A 9,737-nucleotide genomic window follows, 5' to 3' on the forward strand; every position below is an offset into this window, starting at 1 on the left:
AAAATAAAGAAGAATAATAACCAAAAAATAAATAAAAGAATAATATATATATTGATAAAGAAAATAGAATAATAAAAAAGATTTTTTTCCCACCTAGATGATAAAGGGAATAAAAATCATTTTTAAAATAATAATAAATAATTCTACCTAGATGTTAAAGAATTATTAAATAATAAGAATAAACACAAATAAGTAATAAATAACAATAATAAATTTTTATAAAAATATATATAAAAAAATTTTAGCTAATTTTCAAAAATCATAAAAACCAAACTTGTTTCATTTTTAGAGATATTCATTTTTTTTTAAAACCCTCCAAACTTTAAACCTTGAAACCCGAAACCCTAAAATTTTAAATCTCTTAAAATTTTAAAATTCGAAACCTTAAAATCTAAAACCCTAAAATTCAAAACCTTAAAATCTAAATTTAAACCCTCAAAATCCTAAATCCTAAAATCCCAAAATCCAAAATCATAAGACCCTTAAAACCCTAAACCCTGAAATCTCAAAATCAAAAACTCTTAGACCTTTCAAACCCTAAACCCTGAAATCTCAAAATCAAAAACTCTAAGACCCTTAAAACCCTAAACCGTAAATACTTAAAACCTTAAATCTTTAAAACCATAAACCCTAAAACCTCAAAAATCTAAAACCAAAATCCTAAAACCTTAAAACCTTAAAACCTTAAAACAAGACCTTAAATCTTAAAAATTCATCAAGACTCTAAATTTAAACCTAACCCAAAATTTATCTCGTGTCTCCAAATCATCACCCAAAAATCAGTCTAACTCTAAAACCTCAACTTAAACCCATGCCTAAAACCATCCAAAAATTCTAAGGATACATTCAAAAATTTCACATAAAGTAATTTATTCTCAAATGTTGCCTAGAATATAGGGTATTTAAGAAACCTCATTTCATAAGCTTTTTTCGTATGAGTCATGAACCCACAATAATAATACAATGAAACAAATGAAAAAATAATATTACTAAAAATAGGATCTTAAATATAAATAGTTACACCTAAACTAGGCTTAGATGTCTAAGAGTTAAGGTGGTCTCATTATGTTTTAGAATTCAATTCTAAAATTGCACTTCATTATCTTGCATAACATCCTTCATCATCTTGCATAACATCCATTGGCATACACACATCTATTCATTATTGTTTGTACTCATTTCGTATGTTTATACCCTTTATTGTCGTTTGCTAAATAATTGTACTCTTATTAGCTTTTTCGCATATAATGTTTAAAAAAAATTGTAACTAAAAATATGGATTGATAAAATCAAACAAAAATAACATCTTGAGAAAAATAATTCTTAATACTCTTCTTAGATGTTAGAAAGTTTCCAATACTTATTTTTTTCCAAAGAATGTTATTTTCCTTTTTAAGGAATGTCGCAGTAAATCTTAGGTGAAAAGAGTTATCTTTAAAGTTCTGTCTAGATGTCGAAGAATTTGAAGGTAATTCTTTAACTTAAAGAGTTTCACAATATTCTTAAATGAAAATTTTTAATAAAATTAATTTTTTTCTTTAAAAAGTAAAGGAAATTTTATTAAATTTCAAATCAAAATCATTCTATCCAACACCAAAAATAACGCATGATTATTAGTACCAATTTTCATGGCCACTGTAGGGTTGCTAATCATTCCCCTTACATAATCGACTTCTGAACCACTTTATTTTTGTAAGCCAAAATTATCTTTTTGATAAATTTTAAACTCATTTTATTGTTTTATTAAAAAAATAAACTTTTGGGTGACCAATCACAATCTGAAAAAGATAGATGGTCACTCATCTATTTTTTTTTTAATTTTTTAAATTCTTTTCGTTTAGTGGTCTCAAAATCATTATGACAACTTGACGACTCTACTGGAGATTGTTTTTTATAGTTAAGCCAAAAATTAATCATGCATTATCTGAATTGTTAGATTTTACAATTTTAGTTGATATTTAATTTTAATTCCTTCCATTTTAATTCTTTAAAAAAAAATCACATGTTAGCATCTTATCTTGGTTTTGTCATTCGTTTTTCTCTTATGTTATTTAATTGATATATCACTTTGCACATTTTTGCATATTTACTTATATGCATTGGCTCTAAACTTGAATTTCATTTTTTTTAGGAATAAATGAAGTAGCTACGCTCTCGTGAAGTGATAACCTCTGCATTTGTTAGTAAAATATTTTCACTCAGATTGAACTCTTTCCATTTACAGCTTATAATGGGTAAGGATTTGTGTGCCTTATTAGTTTGTAATTGATGATGATATAAGGTTTGGTCTGGGAACCTTTAGATGAATAAATCTCTACCCAGCATATCATCAGCTATAGAAAGCCTGCCTAGAGTAGAGCCATACCATTTTTTTAAAAAATCACCAAAAGTCAGGACACTGTGTTTATTCTATTTTCTATCTTGCTTTTATTATGTATTTATTTTGATTAATTAGTTTATTTTATTTGTATAATTTTTAATTTTGTTGCATACATTATATAGGCATTATATTTTAAGAGGGGGTATTTGTTTTAGGTCGATTATCAAAAAATAAAAAAAAAAGGTTTCTTATTAAGTCGTCAATAATGTCAGCCTCTGTTAGGACCTATTTAAAAGTTAGAAACCAATCAAAAAAATAAGTAGCAAAAAGAGAACCAATCTCTTTCATATAAATTATCCAAAGTAGGATATATGAGGCATTATGATACAGCTTGTGTTAGGATAAAAAAGGAAAGGCCAAATAAAAAAAAAAAGCCAAAAGAGAGATTTAGGATATGAGCTTGCCATTTTTTTGAAATTTAATCATTGTATTCTACATCATCGTTAAAGAGATTTGTATAGTTTGGCTCGTTCCATTTTTTTATATATCTTTGCATTATTATCATACGCAAGCATTCATAGACATATTTTGTATAGCATGCAATTAGGAATTGTGTTATTCATTCAGTAGGGAAAATAGCATAAACATTTTGGTTTATACTTTTGAAATAAAATATTTATTTTAATGGACATAAGAAGCTAAAAATATGGAGGATCAATTGGAGGCCCAAATTAGCGCGTTAGAACGAAATCAAAAAGAGTTTGTTCCTGACATTTGAAAGATAACAAAACAGCTTACTAAGTTGAGAAAACCATTGATAGACTTAAAAATTTTATTTTGGTGCCTTGTTAAAAGTCTTTACCAATTTCAGCCCAAGTGAGTTTTATCAATTCATGGAGTCATGATCAATCGATTCTCGTTGGGCCTACTACACTTCCTAAACATGCTGAAGCTTTCAATGGTTTAAGTAATAATGAAGGTTTGGGCAAGATCATGAAAGGGATGAGTGATTTGACCATCTAAGCATCCAAGCTTCAAAATTTGATTTCTAAGATGGAGTTATTGCGTTCTATACAACCTTTATCAATTGTTCCGAACTTGAACTTGCATTCAAATTCTTTTCATGTTTGTTTTTTATCTCCTCTCCAAGCATAAAAAACCAAGCCCTAAAACTTTATGCAATTTTTAATAAGTTCACATTTGAACCAAAATCTTCAGCTTTTCATTCCCTCACCATTTGTTTAGCCAATTATTCAATTCGAACCTTTGCACTGCCACCAAATATTTAGACTTCTAGTCAACTGATTGCCCAAAATTACCTAAGAAAAAGAAACAGTTAGATTTTATCCTTATTTCATATAGAAAACTCTATCCCTATTTATTTTAGAGACACCTTATTGCCTTTGTGCCTTAGAGCCTTTAAAGCTTTCATACCCAAAATATTTTAACCCAAATGCAAAATGCAAATACCATTGTGGGATTACGAGGCATTTCATTGAGAATTGTGAGGGTTTCAAATACAAGGTGCAATCACTCATATATGCGAAATGGTTTGATCTAATTATTATAAGGGATTAAAGATTTAAGAATAATGAGAAGGGGATGGCATGATGATGAATATGGATGAAATTTTTTTTATTAAAGAGTGTTTTCAAGTAATAGGTTGTTTGGAAAAATAAAATGCTTTATGAATTTCTTCTGTTTGAAAAAATTTTTCCTTTTATGTTGATATGTGTTGTCTTTTGAACTTGGATATGTGAATTATGGTTTATATTTAATTATTACTCTTTTTATAATTTTTACACTTTTCATTAAAATGTTTTGTCATTTGTGCATTTATTCATTCATCCATTTATGTATTCACTCAATAAAATACAATTCAAGTGTGCTCGAAAAAAATTTTTTTCTTTAAAAATAATCCTTGTGATTTCTTATGAAGAAAACGAGAATATTGATTTGATAGAAGAGATGAAGAATATTATCAAGAAAGTTTATACTCAAGAAAATGATTAACTTAAAGGACCTAACTTAGGACCCATAAGGTAAGAGTTAAGGAATTTAAATTAACAAAGAAGGTATAACGTCTTGAAAAAAGAGTTCAAGCTATTAAAGGTAAGGATAAATCTTATAATGCAAAAGAATATCAACTAGTTCCAGATATGGTTATTCTACCTAAGTTTAAGGTTTCAACATTGAGAAGTATAATAAAACTGAATATCCTAAATCACATTTAGCTTAGTACTACCACAAAATGGTTAGGTTTGCTGGTGAGGAAAAGCTACTTATTCATACCTTTCAAGAAATCTTAATTGGGGCAACAACCAATTAATATTATAGTCTAAATAGCAGCCAAATTTGTACTTGGAGGGATTTATTACAAGCTTTCTTGAAGCAATACTAGCATATGTTAGAGTTGGCTTTAGATTGATTAACCCTTCAAAATATGAAAAAAAACCCTAATAAGAGCTATAAAGAATATGTTGTTAGATGAAAAGAGATGGCATCGTAAGTACATCTACCTCTTACCAATAGAGAGTTAAATTTTTTATTTGTAGATACCCTTTTTTCTTCTTATTACAATAAGTTAATCAATAATACTTCATCAGAGTTTGTAAATTTATTATTTGTTATGCGTAGAATTAAGGATAAGATAAAAAAAAAAAAAAAGAATTATGGATGCTAGTGATGAAAGGAAGGGAAATATTTTTGCTAAACAAGCCTAAGAAACAATTATTGAATGGTAAAGTGAAAGAAGCCTTCACGTGATACAAAAAAACTTATAAACGCTCATTTTCAATGGTCATTATGTTATTTTCAATCGACATTTTAAGCTAGTAATTTTTCTCAATCACATCATTTGTGTGCTTTAGTTTCTTTACCATAAATAATCACATAACAAAGGATCAACTCAAGTCATTCACGAAGCCATAAAGAAAGAGAATCAACATGTATCATTCACTCGTAATGCCTTACGTTGAGCTTTTACCTTAGTTGTTAAAAATCATATGATCTATATTGTTCTTGTAAGACTTATAAAACGTCTCTACCCGAAGTGGTATAATCTCAATGCTAAGTGTGAATTTCATGATGGAGTCAAAAAATATTTCATAAAAGATTATACTGCCTTCAAGGATATAGTTCAGGCTCTAATCGATGTAGATTTCACAAAGTTTGAAGAACTAGTTGGTGATCTTGATGATTGATAGCAATAGAATTACGGATTAATGATGTTAAAGTTGAAGCATCAAGTGTGGAATTTTTGTTTTTGTAATTTTGAATGTTATTTTAAGAGTACCATTAGGAATGTAAATTTTTTGGTCAAGTTAGATTGTTTGCATTGCATGAGTGAACATTGTGCATTATAGCATTTTATGGTTATATTATCATTTGATGTCTTTTATTTCATTTAAGTTTTATATATTGTAGGCTTTTTTAAAAAAATGATAAAAAAAATGAAAGATATTAGATTTGAATAAAGCCCTACATAGTTAAGTATCAAGGCTATAAAAAAAAGAAATACCATAAAGAAAAAGAGAAAAAAAGAAAAGAGAAAGGGAAAAAGTGTAAAAAAGAAAAAAAAAATAAAAAAGAGGAAAAAAGAAAGTTTTAAGTTTATGATAAGTTGGCAATCACTATTAAGAATTTCTCAAATACCTAAACACTAGTTTTTTTTAAATCATCCAGTTGACTCCATTTAATCAGTCATGACCCTTCAACAACCTTAAATTTGAATTTGTAAACTTTGCTTTCACATGTAATGTTATGATATCAAAGGGTGATATTCTTTTTCAAGACAATGGATAATGAAACAGCCAAAGTAAAAAAAATGTGATTCTTAGTAAATTAAGTATATATGACATTTTTAAAAATTCAAATACAATAATTTGATGTGTCAATGTTATGCTGTAGTCTCAAAAATTTTCAAAATCAAAGCTATCCCAAGCTTGTAAAATGACTTCAAACATACTGACATTTCAGCTCTTTACCCAAAAAATTGGCTTGGTCTATTATCTTAGGAGCAGTTTGGTTAGAGAAGAAAAACCTCATTGTCTTTAAGATAATTTTAGTTATGTTCAATCCTTTTGTTCTCTTTTTGTGGAGTAGCTTAGATCATCTGATAGTTTAAATGGATTTATTTCACATGATCCTTTTCTCGTTCATTCTACATGACATTTTTTGTATAATAACTTTCATTAAGGGTGGTTTGTTAAAATGGAGCATCTTTCATGAAATACATTACTAGCAAAATGAATTTAGGTATGAGTTATGAAGGCATGTAAAAAAGAACAACAAAACAAAAGAAAAAGAGAAAGAAATGAAAAGAAAAGAAAAATAGTTATGACTTCGTGCACTTAGAAAATTTGAATAAATCCAAATAAAGTCCTAAGAAATTCAAAGTTTTGAAAAATGGACAAGGAAAAAGCTTAAAATAGAAAAGGCCAATACAAAAAAAAAAAAAAAACTTTTAAAATGAAAACATTTCTTCAAGTTCATTTTCCTAAAGGGACATGCTCTTCAATTTAAGTGTTTATGCTTGAAATGATAAATGGTCATCTTTTATTATTTTTTCACAAATGTAAAAATTTATCTCTTACTACCCTTTTGAGCCTAATTGATTTTTTCAAAATAAACCATAACTAAAGATCACTCTTCACATCGGGGGGCAAAAAGGAACACATTTAGGGGTTAAAAATGGGGATGTCCAAATGGAATCCCATGTGTTAGGGGAAAAGCTCAATATAAAAGTTCATAAAAGTTTTAAATCCACTTAATGAAAGAATACAAAAAAATGTGAGAAAAAAAAAAAGAAAAACAAAATGAAAGGAAGAATAAAAGAAGGAAAAAAAATGAATGGGTGGAAAGCATAAGAAAATAAAAAGGAATACTCCTCAAAGTGTATCTTTCAAATGAAAAAAAAAATCCTTGGTTTTAAATACCCTTAAATACTTGTTTTAGGCATTTTTATCCTTTTTTTTTACAACCTTAAACCTTAATCTATTTTACATCCTGTGAAAAGTCTATATTGGATCAAGCATGAAAGCTTAAAATTAAAGAGTTTTTCTTGAAAAAATGACCAAGAATTTTTTGGATTCCTTTTTATTATCTAATTTCCTGTTTGGATCATTAACTCCTTTCAAAAAAAATTTTTTCTTTTTTTGAATAAGGTTGAATTCTTAGGTACATTGTGTAATAATACAAAAAAGTTTAAAAAAAAGTTAAAAAAGAAAAAAAAATAAATGTGGCTCTAGGGTAAAATCTTAAAAATGTAATCTAGAGCAAACTTTGAAAGTCACTCCTTGTGGTAGATGCTGAACAAAGGTAAGCCAAACCTTTTTAAAAGATCTAATATATTAAAGTCTCTAAAGTCTGAGATGAGCTGATTTCAAAAATCTCAACTTCTATCCATTCCCAAATAACCTTTTAAAATCTTAACCCCTTATAGTTAACCATGACATATATCAAAATGTTACATTCGAAGACTAAGGAAAATGTTGATATGTTTAGTTTTCAAGAAATTCATGTTTTTAGAAAAACTTATGTTTCATCTGTGAGCTTGCATAGAAATTTATATCTCTTTATTCTCTTCAGGTGTTGCAACCTTTTTGAATAAATAAAAATCTCTATCTATAAAACCATTTAATCCATTTAAAAGAAATTTTCACCGCTTTCATTTTTTATAAAGATCATCAATTTTTGAGAATTTAAGCCCAATCATTCTTTATTTCCTACCTTGCGATGTTATCTTAGTCATTCTCCTGTGATGTTTCCTTGTCATTCTCCTACGGTGTTATCCTAGTCTTTTTTTATTTTTTGACTGATGATATTATCTCCATCATCATTTATCTTTTGACCTGCAGTGTTATCCAATCGTTTTTTATTTTTGATTTGTAGTTCAGTCTTGATCATTTTTATTTTTAAACTCACAGTTCAATTCTGATCATTCTATTGTTCAGCCTATGTCAATTCAAATCATCTATAATGTCACATGCCTTTGTTCAACAAAAAAATTAAAAAAAAAAAACTTTTGGAGAATTATCAAGTTGGCTTCAGACGAAATTATTATTACGTCTTTGTCTTATTCATGATTTTCAGTAATATGCAAAAAGGAACAATTATAGACACTTAATTTTGTTTAGGTTTATTAAAATGAGATTTGAATTTCATTTGTAATTTTGATATGTCCAATTTCAACTCATTCAATTTTTTTATCGTGTTTATTACACATTAGATATTATTATTATTATTATTATGATAAAAATTAAAAATTAAAAAAAAAAGAAATAAGGGGATAGCCACCTGCTCCCATGATTTTCCTAATTTTTAATATAATTTTGAAATCTAAGTTTTATGTTTTCAGCTTGATTTTCAGATATAATTTTCTTTTTTGCATGATTTTTTAATCTAGTTTGAAGGAAATTCTTTGAGTTAAAAGAAGAAGGAAGAAGCCAACAAGGGGGATAGCTTTCATCACCTACACACACTTCTAACATCAACCGCCTATTACACTTGGGCACTAGAAGCAACACCGTCCCTCTATTCTTTCACCTATCTTTCACTAGCCCTCATTGACCCGAGCATAATCTCTCTACTCCAGGCAACTTACTAAAAAACCCTCACAGCCCCTCAACATAACACCCATTCACCCCTAACACCGGACCTTTTTTTCCAAAACACCCAGCCAAATATCAAGCCTAACCCTTCTTCAAATAGACCCAACCATACTAGCCTTCATACCCTACCATCACAACCAAACAACCCCTTCAACAAAAAAATCACCATAGAAGTCCAACTCAAACTAACAACCACAAAAAAAAAAATCATAAGAAAAATCAGTATTTCCTATATGAAAGAACCCATCTCCATAGCAAAATTCTTAAAAAAAATTAGTTGATTTTATATAAAAAAAAGCTTGGTTTTTAGGTTTGGCTGAAACTCTTAGGGTCGATCTAAGGTGTTTTGGTAAGATTTGGGTGAAGTTGAGCCCAAAACGTAGAAGAGGAGATCAAAGAGGAGCATCGATGAGAATTTGGGGGGCCAAAAGTCATCAGCTGTTGGTAGTGCCTATGATGGTAAAGTGGTAGTAATAGTGGTGTTTCGCCAAAAACTGAGTTGTGTAGGGGGATACTCTAGTTTTCGAAAAAAAAAAATTTTTTCCTAAAATAAGTTGAAATGTTTTTTAAAAAGTTTGGTTTATATAAAAAAAACCCAAAAATCAAAACGACATTGTTTTAAGTGAAGAGGATTCACGCATGACCAATAACTCCACTCGGGGGTCGAGCACCCGACCCAAGGTCCAAGCACCCGACTCGATAACCTAATTACACCTTTAGCTCATATTGGTCCAGTTGAATCAGTACTGGATTGCTCTTTCAACCTCCAGCTAGTTCAATTGAACTGACATTGATCGGATCGTTGA

Source organism: Durio zibethinus, chromosome 17 (assembly GCF_047325235.1).
Source record: "Durio zibethinus cultivar Kanyao isolate XHJ-2024 chromosome 17, ASM4732523v1, whole genome shotgun sequence".
NCBI lineage: Eukaryota > Viridiplantae > Streptophyta > Magnoliopsida > Malvales > Malvaceae > Durio > Durio zibethinus.